Source organism: Pezoporus wallicus, unplaced genomic scaffold (assembly GCF_028554395.1).
Source record: "Pezoporus wallicus isolate ANWC-B61680 ecotype Strahan unplaced genomic scaffold, APGP_CSIRO_Pwel_v1 contig_6665, whole genome shotgun sequence".
NCBI classification, from domain to species: Eukaryota; Metazoa; Chordata; class Aves; order Psittaciformes; family Psittacidae; genus Pezoporus; species Pezoporus wallicus.
The window spans coordinates 349,484-375,088 of NW_026636967.1; the positions used below are offsets into that span (position 1 = coordinate 349,484).

Here is a 25,605-nt window from a genome sequence, read left to right on the forward strand (position 1 = left end):
AGGGACCATCAGCCTGAAGGAAGCGCCCAGAGCAAGGGCTTCAACTGCAAACCCTTAGATCAGCAGCCTCCATTCCCCACCTCCCTGCGATGTAACTTTCTCGCAGGCGTGGCTGAGCATCACACAGAGCAGAGCAGACGTGTCTTTGCTGAAAGCCAGCAAGAAAAGGGAAGACATAATTAAACTGTTGACTATGGCTGCAGACATTGCATAATGAAATTAGCCCCTTGGTCCCAGGCTGTGAACTTCCTGCAGAGTGGGCAGGCTCAGACTGCAGCAGCAGCAGCCCTCCGAGGCTACAGCAGCAGTGCCAGCTCATGCTCAGGGGCATTCATAGACCCTGCTCAAGGCTGAGCATCCTCTGAGCTGTCCACAAAAATCACTCCCTCAAACTGCACAAGTCTTGCAGGTTCTAGCGCAAAATCACAGGGTTCCCTCAGAGAGGGAGCTCTCTGCACCTGAACAAGAACAGCAAGCTCATGTGTTCAGGCAAGCATCCTGTTTCCTTTAAACATAGTAGGACTTCTGCAGAGATTTCTGAATTGTCCCAGGTTGAACTGGAAGAGGAGATTCTCATTTCCAAATGAGATCAGTCTGGTGCAGGAGCACTCATGTTACAGGCAGCTCCTGAATTCTGCTCCTCAGTATACCCAGCCATGGAAAGAACAAAATTGCAAGGGCTTGTGAGCACAGGAAATCAGAGAGGATGTTGCAGGGAAAAGATGATGTTAATTCAATAGTGAGGGTGTCTGTGTGCTGCTTGGGGGTGGGAAAGGAAGAGGGAGGGGAGCTGCCCCTGCCAGATCTGGGAACCATGGGAGAATCTGATAGGATTTCTGCTAGAAGGCAAATAACATCAAGCAGCCTCTGGAGATTATTTGTTTTCTCAGAAATCTTAACATGCAAGGACTGGCAAATAAACAGCAATTTTAGAGAAACCTCAAAGCATCTTTTTCTCTATTTTTATTTTTGGAACCCGGAAGTGGTGCAGGTCTTGCCTGCTTAGGGTACCAGGTGCTGCTAGCAGTGTGGGCAAAGGGAAGACCAGGACTCATGCAGATGCAGGAAAATTGACATGCTTATGAGGCCTGCTTAAAAATGGAGTTAGAGTCTGATTCTTCTCTAGTGCAGCCAGAAGTTCATGCGGGGTATTCTTCCTCCAGCATGCTTGCCCCATCCCTTTGTTGGCCCAGCAGTGCAGGCAAGAGGCAGCATCTGTGCCCTGAAGGTTGGCTGCACAGGTACCTTCTATGGAGCTAAACCAATATAACAAAGCTTGGAAAGAACCAGGAACAGATTGTGTTGTGCACACATATGCACCTGCTTTTTCCCTTTTGGCAAAGCTGCTAGATGTCTTGATCCTGAATGGAGGATGTTAACTGAATCCTACTTCGAAAGTTCAGTGCAACTCAGAGGGCCTGTACTTTCAAGGACACAGGGAGGAAGAGGAAGCTTTGCAACGTGAGGATGATGAAGAAAAACACTGATTCCAGTGGTGCATGAAGTAGTGGATGGAGCAGAAGAGCCATGGTGAAGTGTTCAGGATGTTTTGAAGAGCAGCCTCTGTTCTTCAAGCTGAGGAGAAATCTGTGGGGACCCACACTGGAAGGCAACAAGTGTGAGGTGTATTTGCAAGTGGACAAAGCCATCAGCTGAAAAATTGAGTGTTTGTAACTAATTATTTTCAGTAACTGACCAGCTTTACGGATGGTTGAATAAGGTTTGTCAAATAAATTATTCATGACTTCTTTCCACTGATCAGCAAATCAATTAACCACAAACTTCTATTCAATTATTCATCCAGCTCCAGCAGGATAAATGGGGATATTTATGACACACAGCCAACAGATGCATATTTCCAAACAGGAACCCTTAAACACCTTAAACCTTGTTCTGAGCTGGTTTAAATGGCCCAAAGCTTTGATTCACAGTTAAACTCTCTGAGCTCATGTTCTGTATGCTGCCTGTTCTGTAATGTCTCCTGCCACCCAGCATACCTGGGTATGATACCTAGTGTGGGTCTGTGGGCATGGGGCATGGGCAGACATGGTCTCAGAAGGTTCAGCAGGGCTCCCAAGTGGGAAACACAGACATGCTTCATGATGAAGAAACTGTCAGATATGGCCAAGTCAAATACAAATTGTGGTGCAGAAATAACTGGGTAAGCAGCCTGTGTTGTGCATGAGGTCAGGTACAATGACGTACAAATCTCTCCAGCTATAAACTCCAAGGATATGAGCCTGCTGGAATGTTGCATTGCTGCAAATTAACCTCTACTGTTATAATTCACTGTAAAAGCACTCTCACACCAAAATTAAAGAGTGTTGACAATATTAAGCTGCACAGTAAACGCAAGTAAGAGTTATTATACTAACAAATAGTCAAATTAGCATAAGAACTGGCTTTGCCTCACTGGAGTAGCAACTTTAGAGGTTGTGTAAGTGAAGCATAATTCAGCATAAGTGTGATAAGTGACCAGGACTGCACAGCGAGACCTCTAAATTGCCCTGCTTTGCATGACTTCACATCCCAATCATATTGGTGCTCCAGCTCAGAAATTAGGCCTTCCTGCCATACCTGGCATGGCCACAGGTCCCTCATAGCAATCTATAGTATTGCTCATTAATATGGTTGGAAATTAGGGTTGTGGCTGGCCTGCGTAGATAAAGCAAGTCCAGATGTAGGAGGGCAGCTACTGTATGTGCCAGACAAAGCTTATTTTCCTGCAGCAATGTAGGAACAGGCACAGGAATAGCAAGGTACTCTAGGGGAAAAGCATCACTTGCAGCTTTGATTGACCTGGTTAGTGGATTAAGCTCATATTCATATAAACACACTTGCTGCCTTAATCTGCTTTCATACAGCTGCCTGAGAAGGTCCCCTTCTCACATAGTCCCATCCATAACTGGAGAGGGTTTATTCTTTTGGAGCAGCTTTAGCTACAGGGGACTGGTTTTGAAGGCACCTCTGCTCTCCTGGGATGTGTGCCCAGCCCATCATGGTGACTGGTGCAGAGCAGCCTCCAGCCTTTACCTCAAGAAATTACTGGAGCTGGGTTCGATAATTTTCCCTTAGTTAGCATCCCAGTTCAGAGGAAGAGTAGCCACACCAGAGAGCTGAGCCAGTCAGCTGTGTCAGGGGTCTACTGCTTGAGAAGCAGTGGGACGTTGCTTTCTGCATCTCACAAGGGTCCCCCATTCATGCCACGAAGGACCAGTGTTTTCCTTTGGAAAGAGTGAAGGTGCAGCAGTTCCCTCTTTGCAAAGTGCTGTGAACCAGCAGGCAGGAAGGATGCAAGCAGGGCTGCAGGCTGGGGTCCCTCTGTCCTTCGCTTTTCAGTGCTGCATGCCCTTGGTGATGAAGACAGCTAATCAAGGAGCCAATTCTCTTGGATCACTGGTTCTGCACCCCAGAAAACACTCAAATTTAGGCTGGATGTCTAGGACAGGACACACCACATTTCAGCTGCTGCTGTCAAAAGCCAAGGTCTGTGGAGTTAAGAGATTTCTAGTGGCAGCAGTTCCCATTCCCGCCTCCCCCCCCGAAAATCTACTTATGGAAAATCTACTTATGGCAGGATGAAGCACTGTACCCGTGGCTGGGCAGGGCTGGGGGAGGTAGGAAGGCATGAGCAGGAGGGGGACTGAAAAATTGATACTGAGACAGGGCATGTGCCTGGCCTGGGCTCCCCATGGGATGGTGCGGGACCTCTGCTATGGGGTGACAGGCTACGGGGTGTGGGAAAAGACTGGGCAGCCCCTTCTCATCTTCCAGCAGAGCAGCTTGGCTACCCCCGGGGCACAGGAGAAGGGCTGAAGGACAGCGTGCTGGGCTCTGATCAGAGCTCCCCAGGATGGTGACGGGGAATCCTGGCCTATGGCATTAAGATCAGCCCCAGGGGCTGGGGCTGAGGACTCCGGGGCTCTAGGACTCACTGTACCCTCCCTTGATGGGGATGGAGACGGTGGGATGGAGGGAGGTATTCCGGACTCTGAAGCGACACGCTTTTAGGTCGCAGGGATGCGGACAGGAGTCCCGAGGTCTGGGACCAATCCCAGCCCCCAGCTGCAAGGGGACGGGATCCCGGGGGACGGGCTGCTCTCGGGTGCTAGGAAGGGGGATGGGGGTCCCCGGCCGCAGGACGGCTGTGAAGGAACCTCCAGCGCTCGGGAACGCGGGTCCCGGGGGACACGGCTCCTCACGGGTCCTGCGGACACAGTGGCGGGCTCGGGGGGGCCCCCGCCCCCCCCAGCGGCGCGGGGAGGAGGGCGGTGGGCACGGCCCCCCTTCCCCTCCGCCCGACACCGCACCGCCCCGCCGCCCGCCCCCAGCGCGCCTCCCGCGGACGGCGGAGCGCGGCGCGGGGCCGCGGGACCAGCTACGGGGCGGCGAGAGGAGGCTGGCGGCGGGGAGGGGGCGGTGGGCAGCGCGGCGGGGGCGGTGGGCGCTGCAGGGCTGAGCGGCGGGCGGGCGGGGCTCCGCGGCCCCCCCGGGGGGGGGGGCCCCCGCCCCCCCGCCCGGCGCCGCACCCGGCACACGGATTTACAGCGCGGACCGCAGCCTCCGGAGCGGCTCCAGCAGGTAAGGCACGGCCGGCAGCACCGGGGGTCCCCGCCGATACCCAGCCCCTGGCGTGGCTCCGAACAGCCCCGCGTTGCCTTAGCGCCTCACCGGGCTCCGGACGCGGCACAAGTTTCCCCCGTTGCGGTCCCACCGGGCACCGTTTCCCTCCTCCCTTCCCCCCATCTCCACTCCGCCATCGGATGCTGCAGGGATGGGGCTGCCCCGGGCTGCTCCCCGCCGCCGGCCGCTCTCCCTCCCCTCCGCTCCCCGCTGTGCCCTATTCCTCCCGACCCACCCCGGGCGGGGCAACGACAGGGGCCGGGGTCCCGCTCGAGCAGGGCCGCGCGGGGTGCCGTGGGACTGCGGCCAACGCGGTCCCCAGAATGGAGGGTCGGCGGCCGGGTCGCGGGGGGAAGCAGAGCCGGCTGCTTGGGATGATGCGGGAGAAACCTCTCTTGCTTCTGGATCAAACTTGGCTACGGTAAACCTGCTCTTAGCCCGGGAGCTCCTGGCCAGGACCTGTGGGACGGGGTGTCCCCGAAGGGCATACCCGAGCCTCCCGACCCTCGGGATGCCGGTGTCGTCCCGATCGCAGGGATGCTCTCCAGCTAGGCCTCAGCCGGAGGATGCGAGAACAGTGCTTGATCTCTTTCCTCTGGGAATGCGAACTCTCTCCAGCCCTCCTCGCAGCAGGGCTGAATGCCGTGATGCTCGCTTTGCGGGCAGGGGATGCTCCCGGTCTCTGAGTTGGAAACCCTGCCTCTTTGCAGCCGACTTCAGATAGCGAGCGCCGGAGAGGAAGCACAGCCCGGGGGTCACTGCACTCTCCGGGGCACTGTGAGAGGGGCTCGGCTCTACCCTGGGGATAGTGACCGTGTTCTGAGTGGGATCTTTCCCTCTCTTACACCCTAGCAAAGGTGCTGCTCTCCCACAGGCTAGATGTAAACTGGAGTACTGCTGGGGGTCCTGCCCTGCCTCGCTGGACCTCTCAGGTGGCTTTTACTTGGAGGGGGGGGGTCTTTCCTGCACCTGGAAGATCCGAGTTTTGCAGCCTTTTCCACTGTTTTCTTGCATGGTGGCAGTGTCTCCATCATTGGGCAGCCAGGCTGTGCAGCTGAACTGTGACTTCCCGTGGGTGTCGGGAATCCATGTGTGTGTGGGAATCGTGCTCAGCCCAGCACATCCCCTGGAGAGCCTGATCTGATGATCCCAAGCTGGAGCAGGGAGATCCCGAGTCCTCACTCCAGACATGCCATTGTCATACTTATTGTTGGGCAGTGAGACAGCTGACATAAGGCTTTAGGTGCACCATGGCGGTTATGTCAGGAATCTAGATGTCTCTTTAGTTGTGAGCTGCCTTCTCCTGGGCCTGCTGTAATGCCCAGTCCCAGTACCATCCCCTTCCCATCTCCTGAGCTTGTTGGCCCAACATATCCAGGGTAGCTCCTTGATCTGCCAGTGCTGACCCTGTGCTGGGCTGCATTCAGGCTGCAGGATGTTCACCTCTGGCTGCACATCTCAGGTGGAACTTGTCTTCTCCCCTGGTTGCCTGTTGGGTGCAAAGGGTGCCCTGGGTTCATCTGCAGAAGTGGATGTGAATGGGAGACTGGTGACTGCATGCAAAATAGTCTGCCAGAAATCCCCTTCCTCTGAGCATCACCAACATAAGATGAAATAAGCACAGATCCTGCAATTTTAGGGCTCTCTACAGGTTTTACTGCAACCAACAGTAGACCCTGCTGTATATTTTTTTTCTTTTTTATTATTTCCCAACACAAAGCTTTTCCTGTCAGAATGAAAGCAGAGGTTTGTCTGCCTGCTTAAGCCAGTTACAGAAAAACATCTCAGGTTGAGACACTAGCAACACGAGGATCTCCAGCCCTGTCCCATTTACCTCTGTGGCTTCAGGGGCTGCCTGAGCATAACTGTTCTTAAACTCCCGTGCACCTGGCAGGGCTTCTGCCAGAGAAGTATCCCCCTGCTCCCTTTAAAAAATAGCAAGGGGAATAAACAGAGAGCACTGTGAAAGTGCTGGAGGAGGTTTTCAGAGCGGTGAGCTGAGGAAGCAAGCGTGTCTTGGCACAGCGTTGCAGTTGGAGCTCTCGTCTGGAGCCGAGTCCCTCATGCTGCGTTCCCATGTCCCCATCTGGCTCTGGGCACACTGTTGTGTGCTGCAGGTGCTCTGAGGAGCTCTTCAAACAGTGGAGGATCTGGGCCCCAGCTCCTCTGCTGCCTTGCTGTGAAAAGGTGGGGATAGCCCCTAGGAGTGCTGTGTACACGTACCAACCTGGGAGACAGCCCTGCTTATTCACTTATTTAGCACCTACATCCAGAGAGAGAGTGTTTTCCTGTGCCTGTTTTTCTGCTTTAACAAACTGATAGGTTGCTGTAGGCTCAGGGTTGTCCATCCGTGTCCCCTCCCTGTGCACAGGGGTACAGAGCAAGGCTGTGCTGGCCCTAAGAGCCGCAGCAGGGCTCTGCTGAATCACAGCCACCTGAATGCTCCCTCTGCCTTCGCAGGTTCCTTCTGGTGCTCTGACAAGTAGCTCCATGTGTAAACGGGGATTTATTCAAGACTCCTGGGAGGAGCAGCTGGCAACGGAATAGCTCTGTGGCAGAAAACGTGTGTGTGCATGTGTGTGTGTGTGAACTCCAGTCTAAACGGAAGAGGGAAAACATCCAGAGTTACAGAACTAATGCAAATGGAGTTGGCATTCATCTCTCCCTGCAGCATCCTTTGTGGAAGGCATTTGCATTTCCCCAAAGTCAGTTCCTCCCTACCTGTCCCTTAAGCAAATCCATTGCTGTGGAGCAGTTTTACAATGTGACGTGTGGTTCTCCAGATCTGGAAAGAGATGAAATCAAAATATTTGAGAAGCAAAGCTCTTATTTTAAGGTAGCAACTCTGGACATGGCGGAGGTTTGGCTACGGACTGCGGTGTGCCTCACTATTGATTGCAAGGCTGGGATCCCCTCCCTGGGGGAGGGGATCAGAGTGGCTCACACATGCCTCTGACCTGAGCACAACTCTGGGATGCCACCAGGAGCATCCATTTGCTCCTGGAAATGGATGCTCAGAGTGGTCCTGCATCACGGGAGACCCCTATGGCTCCCATCTAACAACCACCTGCCCTGGGGTCCCCGAGTGTTCTCTTCCCTCCAGCTCCAGTGGTGTGGGGGGCTGCTGGGCCTGGTGTCTGCAAACAGTGCCAGGGTGGATTGCTGCCATTTTGGAGGGAGCCTCCAGCTCGGCAGAGATACAAACAAATCAGGATTTCAAGAGCAATCTAGCAATAGCTATTAGCTATGCTAAAAGGATTAACAGCTCTGCAGGACTCATCAAGTGTTTAAAACATAACTCAAGCTTCAAAGGCAGCTCTTATAGGCTCACATTTTCACTTCAAGTAACTCTGAGAATTCCTATTCAACTTAATTAAAACATCCACTAGGCTTCTTAAAAAAAACAACTCGAAGGTTTTTTTTTCTTAAGCACCAAGCCATTTTGAAGACAGAAGTTCACAGAGAAGTATGCAGATGTCTTTCTTAAAGAATCACCTTTGTGAAAGTCTCCTATCCCCAGACCACTGTGTCTGATTAATCTTAAGCTTTCCAATGAGGATATAAATAGGGGGGTTTGGTGTGTTGTTTTGGTTTTGTTTTGGTTTGGTTTTTTTTCTTCCCCTGGCTAGGGACCACAGAAGAAAGATGAAAAAGTGTGAAATGCTTTGTAGAGAAAGTTAGACAAGAGGGTGGGGGAGTGTCAAAACCAAACCTATAATAGGAAACAAGCCACTGAAATGCTGGTGAAAGTACCTTTCATCTTGAAGGCTCCAAAGTGCTGTGCAGTGCATGAATGCACACAAGAACTGGAAAATAATTGACAACAACTACTGTCATAAGATGAAGTCACCAGCTTTGCTGGCAGTGGAGTCACCTCAGGCAGGTCACCAGCTCACTTGCCATTGGCCCCTGATTGCTTGCTGTTGGATTTGTCCCCGGTGTTGTGAGCTGGCTCAGCCAAGCTGTTCTGCAAGACCACAGGCCAAAGTGTCAGATGCTACACTTGTGTGACACTTCTGTGAGGGTGTCTGGTCCTGAGCTAGCCTGGCATGGCTGAGGTGTGATAGTGATAATCAGCCCTTTCCTAGGCTCTCCCCCTTGTCTGCTTGGTCCTGGGCAGCATTGCCATCATCTTACACACGGTCATGATTTAATTCTTCTCCCCCGTGACATGCCCAGTCTTGGTGATGCTGGGTCATCTCCAGGCATATATCCTCCCTGACCACCCTCACACCCATCTGTCTGCCTCAGAGGCCTTAGTTATTTCAAGTGCCCTGGGGAAACTTGAAATAGGTAGAAAAGCTCCCTCTGTATGAGGTGTAACTTGGGTGGTGTCGCTGGAGCTATGGGTGCATTAAACACATTATTTAAATTTAGTAAATGCTTCTTTGATATGCAGAGAGGCCTTGAACATTGAGGATTTCATCCATTATGTTAATTTTGTTTGGTTTGATCAATAATGAATTAACATCTTCCAGAAAAGGATTAAACAGCTGCTGCCTTTCCTCTTGTTTACAGGTGAGTTTAATTTCTTCCTCCTCAAGCTGTCCTGTGTGGCCGGAGGGTGCCTGGAAGGGTAGTGCTGAGAAGTCCCATCAGGAGCAGAGTTGCTCCCATTGCATCTTGTGAGATTTGCAGCACACCTCACCTCTTTCCTTCCCACCCGGCCATTTTCTTCCGGCAGATTGTAGGACTTGAGCATATAGCCTCCTGCCCCTGGATATCCTCTGAGCTGCCCCTGGGGACGTGCCATGCACCGGTGCTGAGGACAGCGAGCTGCAGTCATGTAGGGCTGGTGGCTTGGGAAGGTGTGTAGCACAGACTACATACCCATGTGCTCAGTGCATGGCTGGGATGTGAAATGTAGGAATTAGGTGGTAGACAGGGTTTTTACATCAAATGTTTATAGCACCTTCTTCACTTTGTGTCTAGACATAGCTATAAACGAGGGAGAGGGCTATTACCTAGGAATAAAACTACTGAAACCAGCCCTGGAGAGCTTGTCAGTGTAGTGTATTTCCAAGAAACTGGGAGATTCCTTATGATTAATGTAACAATATTGAAGGCTATAAACTCACCACGGTTGGTGGGGTCAGGGGACACACAATGTATCTGCCACTTGCAGCTTAGACTAAGCATTTAACTACAGTCCCTCACCCTCCCCGGCCATTCCTAGGACTGCCGTTTGTTTGCAGATCATGGGTTCGGTTCAACTGACTCCACCAATTGCAATGGTGTGATAAAACAGCCCGGCGATTGCTGAGGTGTAATTTCTCATTGCAGTGTGAACCAATGGTGATGCGGAGGAGAGGAGAGGCTGTGAGCAGAGCCTGGACTGTGTAGCTCACTGGGAAACTCTGCCTTCACGCATCCTAACTCCAGGCAGGGAAAGCAGGAGCTCTGCTGTGTGCATGGACACCACTGTGGCACACGCTGTGGTGCCGGTTGTGTCTCTGTGGTAGTGTAGTGTGGGGCTTCAGGTGCCTGTGCGGATGAGAAATGCCTGGGATCTGAACCCAGAACCCCCAGTCCCCATCCCAGGCCTGATGCACAAGGTCATGCCCCATAAACACTGGTAGGAGAAGTTGGACTGCAGGGCTGTCTTTTTTTTTGTGCAAATTCTTTTCTCTGATCTCTGCTTCTACCACATCCAGCACAGTGGGGTCTCAGTCTCTGCCTAAGGCTTTGCAATGCTGTTACAGCACCGGCAAAAGTAAAAAAACAAGAGGATGGACTCCCTGGAAAAATACCATGAAGCAAGCCACTGATGCTCTTGACAGTGTCCACAGCAAGAGCACAAACATTTACCCTCAGCTAAGAGGAATGTACGTGTGCTAGGTCTGAATGATGGTCAGGGGATGTCTCTTCTGAGCCCTGAATTGAAGCGCTGTCATTAGAGGATTAAAGAAGGGGAGGGAAAGGGTCATCCTAAGATTGGGACCTAATGGGACCTACTAGCCCACGGCTGACCTGTCTTCAGAGGGAGCAAGGACAGGAAGGAGCAGCAGCATGATTGGTTGGTGCAAGTGGCAGCAGATGGGAAATTTAGGGTCAGCACATTTGTGTCTGCAGGAGATGCTCTCCAAGTTAGGTTTCCTCCCCAAAGTTAGATTTTCTCCTCCAGGTTAGGTTTCCTCCCCAGATTGAGCACCATGTCCAGGCTTTGTCCCTCCTGGGAATTTTCTTGTGCCATGCTTTGAAGATTAGGAAGCACTTGGGTAATATGGGCCTCCTAAGTACCTAAGATCTATTAAAAGCTGCTCTCATTTGACTCTATAAAGAATGCCGTTGGGAATACAGCGGTGCTTCTTGGATGTGGGTAAATATTGGCCTCAAATGAAGTTGCTGATAATGGAGATAAGTTATCAACAGCTGTTTAACCTATTATTACTTCCATACAAGATAACACTGAGCTTTTGAAAGAGGTTAATAACTAGATGCAGAATTCATCACTGCATACAAAGACACCTGACGAACTGCAGCCTTAATTTTTCCCCTGGAGCTTTATTACAGCTGAAGGAGCACGTAGCAGGGAAATGTGCAGGCGGGTCAGGCCTAAGCCAGCATCCTGTTGATGCCAAGGGCGAAGGTGATCCTACTGAGAACATGGCTCTGTGCAGTGACCGGGGGGACAAATGTGTTTCCCTGCAGGTTTAGTTTCTTCAGATCAGAGGGGCTGGGATGGTGTTGTTGTGTGGTTATATTAGTAGAGCTCTTGCTGTGCTAATCAGGCTTGAATCTCTGTGCTGAGCAATGCCTGCATTGCACATCCAAGTACAACAACCACAGAGCTAAGTGTAAAGGAAGGTAGGTTATACCTGGCATTACTACAAAATATTTGGGCGGTGGCGTCAAAACACAAAGTGTGCATCAGTTGTAGATCACAGGATCCCCGCAAAAGGGAGCGCAACCTATACTATACAAGGCTGTGATCCACAGTTATGGGTGTATTTTCTGCACTGTCTTAGGTGGCTTCTAGTCTCTGTAACAGCTGTTACAGCCTGTTGTTGGACCTGTAATTCCACAGGGTTTTTAAAAAGAGCAGGCTGGCAGGGGACAGAAGCACTCACTGAGATTGGAAAGGCTCTGGTTGTGAGCAGCGCTTGGCTCTGCAGCCAGCCACACACACGACTCTTAATCCACAGAAAGGCTTCTCCCCAGTATTACCCAAATCATAGGATTATAGAATCAACTCATTTGGAAAAAACCTTTAAGATATCAAGTCCGAAGTGTAGAGCTGAGGCAGAAGAGATGTCTCCAGCCATCTCCCCACTGCCGTGATGTAGGACTGTGCCAACTATTTTAATTTTGCTCCTCTTACTTGATCCTGGCCGTGGATAGTGTAACTTTTCAGCGTTCAGCTTCTCAAGTCAGAGCCATCTGCCAAGGGAAGGGCTAGCGTGTGATGTAAAGGGAATGGACCCCTGCCTGGCTTCCTCTGCCTGCTGGAGCCACAGGGCTTCTCGATGCTTCCTCTGAGAATCAGGAGGACACGAGGTCACTGATGTTAATGCCTGGCTGGGACACGCCTTGGATGTCTCTGAAGACACTGATCAGCTCAACTGAGCCCTTGGTGGAGGCTCCTGGCAGGAGCTGGGCTGGCTTTTAGTGCTCCTGGCTCCCATCCCCTGCTTTATCCAGCAGACCACTCTGCTGCTCATCAAAGCTGGCTGCAGATGCTAGGATGGCAGCTGTAGTCTTATTGATCCCTGTGGGGATGATGAGCCCAAATGAAGACCCTTGGGAAATCAGCACAGAATATGAAAATCTGGCTGCAAAGCAGAGGCTTGGACTGTGACAGCTCTGCAGATAAACCCGTGTGAGAGCCCAGCTGTGCAAAGCATCTACAGAGAGCCTCCTTTGAATGCGAGTTTGATGCTTGGGATACATAAGAAAATCTCCATCCCTTCCCATAAGGCCATCACATCTTTTCCTTCTCTCAGAGGAAGTGTCTGGAAGCAGATCCAGGGGATCTGGAGGGGATAAGTCCTTCGTTCCCCTGGAGCCAAGAGGTCCTCCCTCAGGTTGTAAGGCTGGAGGGGGCAAACAGACAAGCATCTCGAAACATGCTCTCTCCAAACCTCCCATGGTCTCAGGGCCAGGAGGAGGGTCAGAGTAACACTGTGGCCCCAGAATGAGAGAAGTCTCTCCATTTGCTACCACTCCAATGGCTGTTACACAAGTAGATGGGAACATGTGCATTTGCAGGCCACGCTGCACTCCTGGCATTTAAACCTTGTCTATTGAAATAGCTGGGCAACAGGGCTATGTGCACCTGAAGACACTTTGGCCTTGCTCATGTGGGTAGCAGAAAACTGCTGCACTACCCAGCATGTTACAGCCTCTGGGTAGTTGCTTTTGGGCTTACCACATGAAACGGTTCACAGCGTTACCTGCTTAGGCGAGCACATCTCTGGGGTTTTGCTCGTAACTCCAGTTCAGAAGAAAGCTGCTATTATTAATCCTTGAATGTGGCTGCTTTTTCCCACTTGAAGGATTTCAGCTGAACCTTTTCCCCCTGTGGTGTTTGCAAACTGTGCAGCGTGTGAACATGCCCTCGCCCTTCCCATACACCAGGCTGAGCAAGATAGCAAATCCCAGGTCCCTGGCTGTCCTTAGCAATTAGCAGACAGCTCAGGCTGCTGGCTGCCCCTGCCCTGGGATGGCTTTTCTGTTCCCTGTGGGTTCATTTCTGCAGCAGCAGCAGCAGAGCTGGGCAACTTAGGTTAGCTTGTCTATAGCCACCCCCTGCCCTTGCACATCATTTACATTGCAAGGTTAAGTGTAGTCTGATAGAAGCTTTATTATTAAAGATCCTGAGTTCTTGTGTTATTAAAGTTAGGACACCCTTGGTTAACCCCTGTGGACTTGCCTGCATTTAGAAAGTGTAGGAGATTCCTGGCAGCATGCAAGAGATTTCCTTGTGCTTAGGCTGGGTAAGTTCTGCATCCAAGCAACTGCTCCCTGCTGCTGAATGTAACCTTGTGTTTGTCTTCCAGAGCTGGATTTTAAGCTCCTTCTGCAGTTTACCTCTGTAAGCAAGATCCAGGCTGGCAACAGCTTCTCTGGCTCTCTGCATTTCCAGAACCTGCTGCACAGCGGTTCTGTGTGTCAGCACCCCCTTTGCCCCACACAGGCCGCTTGCCTGCACTTTGGCTTCCCAATCTGCTGGTACCATGCACCAGTGGTGCTAATGAATCTTTGATTGCTGCTACACATCCTTTTCCTGGGCAGCTTCCACATAATTAATTTACCTGTGCAGCAATTTGCTCCTATTTTAGAGCTTTCTTTCAAGCCCTTTGCAAAATATCCAGCTTCTGGTTTGTTCTTGTTTGAATTCCCTTGATGTACCTTAAATTTCAGTGAGCGTGGCTGCTGATTTTCAGTGTGTGGCACAGCAGTGGCTCCCCTGGAAGGGAAATTTGTACTTTCCACTCCTTCCATCACTTCTGCAGTTACAGTAATGCAATCAGTGGTTTGATCAGTTCTAATTTCATTGATAGAAATCAATCTCATGTTTTCTTTGGTTTCTCCTTTGATTTTTTAGCTTTTCTGGTCCTCCCATGTTTTCTGCACCTACGCAACTCATACAACCTAATAGCCAGCACACTTTTTTTTTTTTGCCTCATAGTTTCACGTGCCCTTAGACTTTGGGCAGCGCTTGTTCCTCCCTGGCTCAGGATGGAGGTCATGGTGGAGCTTAATCACTTCTTAATTAATTCTGTCCTCCTGTGTAGCTGGCAGTGAAGCCTCGCAGTCCTACATGGATCTTGCCTAAATTCACGGGAACAGAGGATCATTGCTTTGAACTTCCTCTTCACACCCCAGTCTAGCAGGGGGAGTACGGGAAATTTATAGTTGTAACAGAACTTTGCAGAGTTGCCCTGCACATGATTTCCTTGGCAAAGGCAAGATAAAATCATGCAGGGAAGAGGGAAGAAAGAGTACTGGAAAATGCAGCAGACATCAAAGGAGAAAATGCTGAAGGAGAGGAGAGAACTGGCACCCTTAATGTGAATTTGTGGGGAATTTATAAACCTAAAGTCAAATAATCGTAGGGCTTGGGTAGTTTAGGTCACATTACTGGGACTCATTGCTCTTCATTAACCTTCCAGGCCCCCAGGTTCATGTGTCAGCTCAACATCAATCCTCAGCCAATCAGAACTTTCCTTGTCTGAAAAATTGCTGGAAAATTGGGTTTTCAAGTGACTGAATGTGATTTTATGAGGCACTTGACTTCCTCAATGCTGTTAAATCATTCAGGATCAAAAATTTGAAAATGGATATTTGGGCCTGAAATCCAGTACTGGGCTCCAGCAGAAAAGAGCTGAAAAAATGCTCCTGCATTTACTTGTAAGTGTGGAGTCTGTGTTTTCCCCCAGAAGCTATGGGGGCTTTCTTCCCCCTGCCTCCCAAAAGAGGTGGAGCAGGATCCGGGCACTGCCTTGCCTGGAGGGCAACGTAGAAAGCAACTTTTAATTATTTCCACAGTAAATAACCTCATTTTTCAGCTGTCTCTGCTGGGGATGCTCTCCCCTGGCTCATTGGCAGAGGAGTGTGCAGGAAAAGAGTAAGAAAAATGCCATCCAGCTGGGAAGGACAGCCAGTTCAAGCAGCTCTGGGATGAGGGCTGTCCATCATGGTTGTTTATTTGGTTGGGAGAAAAAGTGGAAGCAGGTCCAGAGAGTGAGAGAGGCTTTCCTGGAATGGGACTTACCAGGGGCCATGAGACACAAGCAATGGAAGCCCTGGGTCTGCTGTTTTATTTCTGCCTCCCTCCTCTGGAATATAGGAATTATTGCTGGAATGACAGAGGTATCAGGTGAAAACCGCTGAATGAGACATTACTTACGGTAGATGCTGTGTGAGGAGTGCCTGTCTTGGAAGATGTGGTGGAAGCCTGGGTAATCAGCCTGGCTGCAGGCAGTGGCTGAGTTCAGATCAGCTGTGGGTGCTAATGCCACCCAGGCACCCCAATGGCTTTTGGTTCCACAGTGGCCTCCTACAAAATTCATAGTGCAGGGTGGCTGACAGCACTTTTGCATTACATTCACAGCAGAGTGACCTGCTGAGATCGAGTTATAGCCAAAATGTACGCAATCAATGTTCTTGTAACATCCCAGAAGCTCGGTGGGACTCTGTGACTGAGTGTTTGCCCAATGCATGCAGCTGGGGGAATTAAGGGTCCCTCCTAAAATTTGTAGCCTGGTGTTGTGTTGGTACTCAGCACCGAATGAGGTGAGCTTTGCTTGTCTCCTGTGGCATGCGAGGACTTTAGTGGATGTTACTGTAAAGATCATGGTGGACCCTGCAGTGATATCAGCAAGTACAAATGCAAAATCCCACTAGTAGCTTCTACTGGTTTTCTGCGTCATGTTACCTGGTTTAATAGAAATCGTCTGCAAGCCATTACTGGGCTGGGTTTCATTGTCAGCCAGCTGTCAAACTTAATTGGGTTGTCCTGTAAAACATCTTGCATATAAGTAAATCAGAAAGAGTGGGACCCATAAAAAGGCCAGCACGCAGCATGTTCATGTTATTTATAGGCTGCTTTGTGGTGCTCATCACCATGGCAGCTATGAAGGTCAATGCTGACAGTTGTAAGGAAATGCCACATGTCTTAAAAAAGCCACGTGTATGTAATAAAGTGGGGATTACACATTCTGCTGGAGCTGGGAGGCAAGGGATATGGTGTCCTGCAGGGCTTCCCAGGTGCTGAGTCCTGCCATCTCCCTGGAAAACTGGGAATAAAACTCAGTTCCTGTTCTCTGTGTCCTCCACCCTGGGGATGAACCGAAGTTCCATATTTCCTTCTTCCAGCCTGAGTGTTCATTGCCAGTTTATCCTCATCTCTTTTTGTGACAGCACTGTCCTTTGGCCTAAACAGCTCTACTCCCTCTCTGGCATCTCTGGCCCTGCTGCGTTTGGCAGCGTTGGTCCCGCCTTGCAACCTCAGCCAGGTGCATTCCTGGGCTGGCTGGAGCTGCCAACAGGACCTGTTGAAACTGAGGCCAAAGGTCCCAAAAGCGCCCACGTGGAGGAGGCTGGAGATCACTTCATCCAGTTTCTCCTCTTCAGGATGAAGCCCTCATTCACCAGCCTGTTTTTCTAACTATACTGAAGCCAGTGGTGACTGCTCACTCCAAGCTTATTTTCTACAGCTGGCTTTTTTTAATGTACTTTCAACTTAAAAAGCAAACAAAAGCAGCATCTCTTCATGTCAATTCTGTGATTGGCAGGTAGAAAGTCTGCACCAGCCACATCCAAGCAGAATCAATTTGAGCATCTGCACCTCAGTCCCTGCCTGGAAAGCAGCCTCTTACAACATGGTATCAGCCCTAGCAGTATTGCTGTCTCCAGCAGCATTGCTCCAAAATGACTCCCAGGGAGATGTATAGCAAACCCTCAATGTGATCCTTTTATTCCAAAACTACCTGGTTTCTCAGCCCATGCCAATGATCCTGATTCCTCCGTACACCTGGTCAGACTCTTCCTTCAGTGGATGCATCTCTATCTTCTTGTTTACATCAAACTGTTTCTTTCCTTCAGGATGTCACAGCTCATCCCTGACCCTAGAAATCCAGGACTCTTAAACCAGTCCTTCATAGTTACCTCTCATTGTGAGAAAAGCTTTCTATAAACCCAAACCTTCCTTCTCCTGAGCTAGCTGTTTTCCATCTTTTGTCAGGAGTTTTTTCTTTAAGGACTGGTGGAGGTCTTTTGAAGAGGGCTGTTTCTCAGCAGCATCCCTGGTGCATGCAGTGCCTTTCCCATCATCCTTGATGCTTTGTAGCAGAAACCCGACTGTGCCCATTTTCCCCTCATGTGAGGATAAGCAGGTGCCTCTTCCCCTCCTATTCGTGTCTCCTTTCCTTGCTCCCTGTGAGCAGCCTAAATTCCCTGGCTTCTGTTGGTGATGGACCTTTTGTTTCCATGAAATAAGCGCTGTAACTCCACAACAGCCACCCATGGGCTTTGGTCACTGCTCTCAACCCTGCACCTGAGCTGCAGTGGGGATGCATTCCTCACCATGTCGGGAAAGCTCCAGGGGACATAAAAGTCATTATTAAAATCACTGGCTCTGCCTATTGATTGTAACCATATCTCTATTCCTCCAGGAGCATGGGGTATCACAGGTATATGTTTGCAAGCATTCAATTTATGCCTTCTTAATAACAGTAAAGTGCCTTTGCCAAAGGCATTTGGTTAAAGAGCTGAAGTAAGTAACCTCACTGGGATCTTTTTCTGTGGAAAGGGGAGTCTTGAGCTGTTCTGGAGCTTCTATGTTATACTGCCGACCTGTAGCTTATATGTTAGCTCCGCTAACATTTACTGCCCTGCTGTTAGTTCCATGGATATGATGGGTCCTGCTTGTAGAAATGAGCCCTTTCATGAAGTAATGAGTGTTAGGCAGTTGATGCAAAGCTTTGGCTCCTACAACTCTGTTCAAGAGCTCTTCTTGCAGAGCAAATACATAGGTTCTTTTTTTGCTAAGACTTATATGCTTATTAAGCTTTCTGCAGCAGAAAAAAGATTGCAAGGCAATTCAACTTGCTAGCTGGGTCATGAATCCATGTATATGTTATGGATGGCAATGATATGCACACACCCTCGGCTTTGCCCAGTCATATCAAGCAGTAGCACAAGTCAGGATGAAAATGAATCTTGATACCAACTACCCTACATGAAGCAAATACTTATTTTACATAAAACCTAATTTTAGAATGTCAGCAGTGTAGCCGATCCACTTTATCTCACCGTGACTTAGCATAATGACATACATACAGATGTATGCATATAGATATATAAATACATTCATTTGTAAACACACTCTTCCCCCTCCCGTTTTTTAGCTGAATGTAAGTGTCCTGAGAGCCAGCCCTTGCTCTTGCAGCAGGGAATCTCTCTGCACTGTAGCAATCCTCTTCCTTGCATGGGCACAGCAAAAGGATCATGGGCACCCAGCCCTGCCATGTTAACATGCAGTAAGCATTATTTCTTTGGGCAGCAACAGCTGGGAAATGCCAAAGCATGGCTTTATTGTTGACTTCCAGCATTGCTGGGATTAACACACTGCCCTGGGTAAAATGAAATGCTGATGGGCTTGGGAATGCTGGCAGAGGATGCTGCCTGTGGCCCTGCCTGTCTAGCCTGCTGCAGCTGGCCCCTGTTATAATGATCTCAGCTCTGGCAAAACAGCAGCGTCAAAATGTGCTGTAGTGTGGGATTAAACAGTTTGCATGCCCTTTGTCTGGTACTCACAGAGAGCGGGGAATGCCAGAGGTTTCCAGGGAATGCCTTGAAGGGATCAGGATGTGCTCAGGTTTTCAAGTGCTCTGGAAAAAGTATCAGAGAGCTTTGCTTTCTAGCAAATAAAGTACTTTTCAGCATTACGTTTTCCTGCTTCCTCCTGTGCTGAGTGTCTTGAGTTCACTTATGTGGCTATATTAACTTTCACTTCACCTTTCAGTGGTGTTCCTTCCCCCTCTACTTTTTCATATGCACAGCCAGCCACAGGACTGGTTTTTATGGGAAGGGTTTGGGTGTGCAGCAGTGGGATGGGGTCAGGAGAAGCTCATCTGGTTCCTCCCTGCCCACTTGGTGATTCACATAGAAGTCTGTACCAGCCAGCTCAAGAGAGGATGGGAGTCCTGGTGGCACCCCATAGACCAGAACTATGCTGGGGATCAAACAGCTGCTCCACATGGTGCTTCTGCCTGCCTGGGTCCTTCAGGCCCTGTGGAGCACTGGGGAGGCTGGGGTGTGGGGCTGGTGGCCCCTATGGTTGCATTAAGAGCCTTGCAATCCTTGCCACCTAGGAAGCAGGCTCTTGTGTAGCTGCAGGAGGTTTTTGGCTTGCACTGGAAGCCAGCGTGAAGCATCTATCACTGGTAGCTGGAGAATAAGGCTCTGCATGTGAGCCAAGACAGTCTTGCAGGCTCAGAAGCCAGAAAGCAAAGTGAAAGGCATGGCTTTGGCTTCCTTTTTAAAGTATTGCCATGATCATGAAGCCGCTCATGAGAAAGCTGTTGTGGGGGGTTCAAATGCTTGGGACCAGCTGCCGATGCTTGTGTGAGGCCACATCAGAGTGTGGAGCAGCTCTGAAGAGAGAAACAAATGCCCATGCAGATGTGTAAGGCTATGTAGTTCCCAAGAAGCTGCAGGGAAGGGGCTGTGCTGGGGTGCTGTTCTCTCACTGAGGGGGAGAGGTCTGCCAGTGCCACCCTGAAAAGAACAGAGGTGCTGCCACCCTGAGAAGGTGCAGTCTTGCCTCTCTGCTGGAGGAGCAGAGCAGGTACAGGAGATGAAATGCCCTGCTGCTGTCTGCTTATTAGAAGAAAATGGTGTTTCCTGGCAGCACTACAGATCTGACATTTTGATCCATTGAAAGGCTTTCAAAATATAAATCAGGAGGAAGTGATCAAAGCCCCTGCTGGGGGGAGGAGGTTATCCTCCCCTCTGCTGCCTTCTCCTGGGGTGGGAGAGCCCAGTACCCCATGGCAGGGTGGATGTGGATGAGGGCTCCCACTGCGGCATTGGTTTGTGGGAAGGTTTTGACTGGCGATGCATCACTGAGCCCATTGCTTCTGGCTCTGCCCGAGCAGTTCTGGAAGGAGAAACTGATTGTGATTTAAAGATGTCAGGATCAGGAAATCCATCATGTCCCTCACTAATCTGCTGCTGTGATTAATTACCCTCACCATTAACTACCCGTTACAAATATACACCTTATTTCCAACCTAAATTAGTCCCTAGGCATGGCAAGTGATGATGCATGGTGGAGCGTGCAGGGACTGAGTAGCAGTGGGGCAGCACAGGCTGCAGGCATAGACACCCAGTGCCACTCATGCAGGGCTGCTGCAAGCACCCACAGGCTAGGAGCAAGGGGGACAGGAATCCCCATGATGGACATCCCCAGAGTGGTGCTGCTATGGGGATGGGATCCCTGTGGAAGGGCCTGGGGACACTGCAGGGGTGGTGGAGTCTGCAGAGAGAGCAAGAGGGGACAAGGGATGGCACCGTGCCCCAGCCCCTCCCAGGAGCATCCTCAGGATCTGCTCACAGAGCAGTTCATCACGTACTCGTCCCTCCTCACGCAGAAGGATCTTCCAGCAAACGCACAGGAAGAGTCTTGCTCTGGCTCTGAACTAAATTGTGTGGTAAATTAAGCCTTACCTGCATGAAATTTGCTCCTCATGTACCTTCTGGGGTGAACCTGGGAACAGGTTTTATCCAAATTCTCCTGTCTTTAATTTAAAAAGTTAGAATCTCCCGTAATTGCCTCTATGCTTGTGGAGAATTAGGGAATACTAAGGAACCCTCCGGTGGCTAATTGAATGCCTTATGAATGTTTCGACTGTAAGCAAAGTTCTCTGTCTTACATTATAAAGATATTTAGGTCCAATTCTGTGCCTGGGTGGTAATTTTATAAGGGATTTTCATATCTTTTGGACGCAATATGGAATGGATCATTACCTTTTTTTACACTTAATTGCTTTTATCATCCAGAAACACTCAGCGTTTAATGATAATAAAGCACTTCTGTTAAGGAGGCCAAACATCATATACATTACTGACTTGTGGTGCTATAGTGCACAGCTCCTTGGAACTGCATTTCACTGTGTCATCCTCTCCACTTGGCAGAGGGGGATGCTGAGGCCAGGTGAGTAACAGCTCACCCCAAATCATCCTTTGACCAGAAGGAAAAAGCACTTTCATGCCCAGAGCTGCAGGCCAGAGCCCCACAGAACTGGGCATTTTTCTGGGTTTCCCTAACATTCATGTTTCCTGGCTTCCAGTGCCTTCTCTGGGGCAGTCAGTGCACACGAAGGCGCTTCTGCAGCAGATGGGGAGGATGTGGACAAGATCCCTGGAGCACTCATCTCTGCATTCCACCGCCAGGCTCAAATAGGGAATCAGGAGGGTCTGCTTTGTCCCAGCCCATGCCAGGCACAGTTTCTCTTGAATCAGCCAGATTCAGGAGGAAATTTGCTGCTCTTCAGGCAGCTAGGCTGCCTGCAGCCTGGGCTGGCACCTCTCTGCCAAATTTGCTCCTTGGAGGCAGGGATTTAAACCCAGGTACAGATGTTTGCTCACAGTGTTGCCCATAGCTTTCCAAGAATGTGTTTTTCAGTATCTTTCTACAGCTTTTAGTTAAAAGCACTTGCATCATAAATTAATTATTTATTAACTCTTTATAGATGCTACAAGCCCAATGCAGACATCAGTGGAGCCCTACTGATGCTTATAAGCTCATCAGCAGACATTGTAATTGATGGCTATAAGCAATCTGCTGACCTGATGGACCCTGCAATAATTAACTATTCATTAAAACATCTAGAAATCATTTATGAACCTTTTATAAATTATTTGTAAGTGAGCAGGGACAGATTTATCCATTATTGTTCAGGGGCTTACAGCAGTGGGACAGAGGGAGCTCTGAGCTGAGACTGCAGCAGCCTGGCTCCATGCAGTAGTATATCCATGGAAAACATGCCCAATGTCACAAGAAAGCCTTCATTGCTTTACCCATTTCTGCAAATTACACTGGCTTTCTGCAGGCCTGGGGGGTCAAGTTTCCTGATGGATGTGGGTCATTCTCCCAAGGATCAGAAATGACACAGAATGGAGAATTTTCTGCTGTTTTGCAGAGTCAGGTAGTTTAGCTAAGTAGGGGCTGGCGAGAATCCAGTAGCAGCTATTTAATACACTGTTGGGCTAAACTTAGAGGAGAGGAAGAACAGGCTTGTGTGCTGCTTTGCTTCTGGTGAGATGGGATAAAATTACCCATCCCATTTTGCTTCCTATGGGTATGCAGGGGTATATGGAGCCAAAGGCAGCATCTGCCTGGCTGCTGGGTGCTCTGAGGCAATGAGCTGATGCCTGGTTAAATTTGGGATGGAAGACAAGCCTCAGGTTCAGAGTTCTGAACATGAACCTAGCACAGACTGTTTAGTTTATGGTTACTGTCCCCCTCCCTCCCCCCCCCCCCCCAAGAATTTTTTACTACTTTCAATTCATTAGGAAAGGGAAGGTGGAGTGGCCTTTCTCAGCTTAGTCTTCATGAATCTTTTCCATATCTTCCTGATATGTAGCATTTGTACCAAAAAACAGAGACTTCTATGGAGACTTTCCCTTGTGAGCACTGTCCAAAATGAGTAATGCTGTTGCTTGCTGCAGAATCCCAAAACTGCCACTATGGATTATCTCCAGCCCATGACACGTGTATCACTTGACACTGAGGAGCCTCTTCATCTCTCGGAGCTCACCATCAGCAAACAGAAGTTGCAGATACAAACTCCCCATGTGTTGAGAGAAAAAGTGACACCTGTAATGGGATCTTAGCATCTACCGTCACTTCTAACAGTCCATCTATAATCTCACCAGCAGCAGATGCTGTCTAGCAAGACAAAGGGATAAGCAATGACTTCCTAGGAGCCAGTGTTCAGTGTAGCATGTCTATCAGCTAGCAGAAAGGGCACAGATGTGCCCTGGTTTTATTATAAGAGGTTCATTCTTTCCTTCCTCCTTATCTGCATTGTTTTCTCACTGAAGATGCTCAGTTGACTGTGGTAGACCAAAGCATGTGTGAACTGGAAGGATGACTCCTTGCTCAGCAGAGAAGGGGATCCCAGCATTAGTGGCAATCTGAAAGTGGCAGATGTGCACAATGACAGATGTGTACAGTGACAAGTGGTTAGCTGTGTTTCAAGGACTTGTTTAAATTTACAGAAAGGTTATATTTATACACATGTAATTCACTCAGTGGAAAGCTGTGTAAGTTATTTTATTATAAAACTGGACTAATTCAGGATTTGCACTGCGTGTACCCTATCAGTTTAAAGCTGACCTGAGGTCAAGTTAGTGCAAGCCTGAATGTAGCTGCGCTCTCTCAGTCCTCCCATTGCTCAGGGCCAGAGGCTCATATGGCATCTTCTAGGATGTAGCTCACGCAAACATCACACAGAAAGCCACTTGTATTTCAGCTCAGAGGAAAGAAATGACAGCTCTCCACAGTCTCTCCTGCAAGTACACTTCAGCTAATTTGGAGTACAGCACAAAGAAATAGGCTTTCAATGGGAAGGGAGTACAAAGATGCACCCAAAAAGCCACAGATGACTCAGTATTCACATAAGAGCACTCAAAAACAGCGTGCTCCTCATCCAGCTCTGTCCTAGGACCAGGGCAGGTTTGGACAGTCAGAGGACCCACTACCCTAGGCAGGAAGCAGGGCTGAGACCTGTGGGGGGTTGCACCCCAAATCACACCACAAGCTGGAGCTGCACTTATTACTGAGAGGCAGAGAAGTACAGGAGGTGGAGAGCATGCCCTGCTGGGGCCAGCTCACTCTGCTTCTGCAGCATCACGTCAGGTTTAGCTATGTAATTAGAAACACCTATCAGTACAGGCAAGATGGCCATCTACTAGCCCCAGCACATCACATCACACAGGGGCAGGGTAATGTTTGTGACACACAAAGGGGACTGGGAAGAGGGGCTTGGAAAGAAGGAGGTCAGGGAAAGGCTGTGGGGCTCTCAAGGTGGGAGGAAACACCCAGAAATTGAGCTGAAGCAAAACACTGGGGGAAAAAGCCCAAAGAGCATCTCAAACAAGCAGGGATACATCCTCCCTGGCCAAGAGGTCCTCTGAGCAACATTCCCTCCCTGTGCCATCATTCATCGGGGGGGCAGCAGGGTGGGCAGAGCTAATGGCACTAATGGCTATCCCCAGGGCAGGAAGAATGAGTGAGTGCTGCAGTGCCAGCCAAGCACAGCTCAGGAGGCCAGACCCTCCTTTGGCTGGAGCCTACAGTTGAGTGAGCAGAAAGCTGAGCTAAGTGATGAATGGCTTGAGCCATGCTCTCGTCAGGAGGGGATCAGAGCTCTGTAGAACACAGTACAGGGTGAAAGGAGGGTCCCACCATCCCGTATCCTACAGCAATATGCTGGCTGTGGGTGTTGCTTTGTTGGAGAGCTGGGCAGCAGCATCCCAATGTAGAGGTTCCCTTAGCAGAGCACCCAGGCCCTGGCCCTGATGGGAAAGGTGGCTCTCCCAGGACCAAAAAAGGGAGAACCATGAGCCCCTGACCAGTGCACCCTCCCAGTGCACAGTGGCAGCAAACACAGCCCACGCCTGGCTGCTTGCAGCAGCATTTGCATTTTGCACTCACTTGGTTCACTGAAGTCTGAAATAGCAGAAATTACAGAGATCATCCCCCAGAGTGCTAGAGATGCTCCGTGCGTGTAGACAGTGAACAGCTACTGCTGCTTCCCCTAGAAGGGCTCAGCTGCATTGGCTTCTATGTCTGAAAGCCCTTCCCCAGCTGTACAGACCCAGGTCTTTAGTGCCTCTTGTTTTCAGGGTGGGAATGCGTGGCAGCTGCTTTTGTGGTGCGCTAAATCATTGCCTGGTGCCTGCTGCCCTGCTCTTTTGCACCCTTCTCAAAGCTGTCTCCTCCCAGATGACAGGGGCTAGTCAGGCACCAGACAAAGTGAGGACACCCCCCTCAATTGTACATTCCTGCTGCATCCCTCAGGCAACAGAAATTTGTGATTTTCTGTCCAATATTTGGCCTCCATGCTCATACCCAGCTGCTGTGGGCTGCTTGTACCCAGAGAGCAGTGGCTGCATAGGATGTAGGGACATCCCTGCGTACAGGAGCTGGTGGCAGCTACGAGGCATGGGCTTCACGATGCTGCTGTGATGGATGTTAGCTACATGATCACAAGGTGATTAACTACAGAGAGCAGGTGATGGCTTGTTTCATGCAAATATGTAAATGCAGGGAAGTGTTGTAATGTATGGGGCCACAGAGCAGACAAACACCCTTGGAGCTGCCATGGCAGAGGGTTCCCTGTGTCCCCCCATGCTGGGCGATGGGCTGCCAGGAATCCTAATGAGAAACGGTTGTCTAATGAGACAAATCAGGCAGAAAGAAGGAGCTATGGCCATGGGGACCCCATGGTAGGGTGGTGGTGGTGT

At 49.9% G+C, this 25,605-nt stretch overlaps 1 protein-coding gene across 1 annotated transcript in view; it reads left to right on the plus strand.

Moving 5' to 3' along the window:
• Positions 1–4,489: 4,489 nt before the first annotated feature.
• Positions 4,490–25,605, plus strand: part of TMEM121 (transmembrane protein 121) — a 38,621-nt gene continuing 17,505 nt past the window's right edge. Inside the window, exon 1 of the mRNA XM_057402405.1 lies at positions 4,490–4,581. The gene's annotated coding sequence lies outside the window, so the exon portion shown is untranslated. The remainder of the gene's footprint in view (positions 4,582–25,605) is intronic.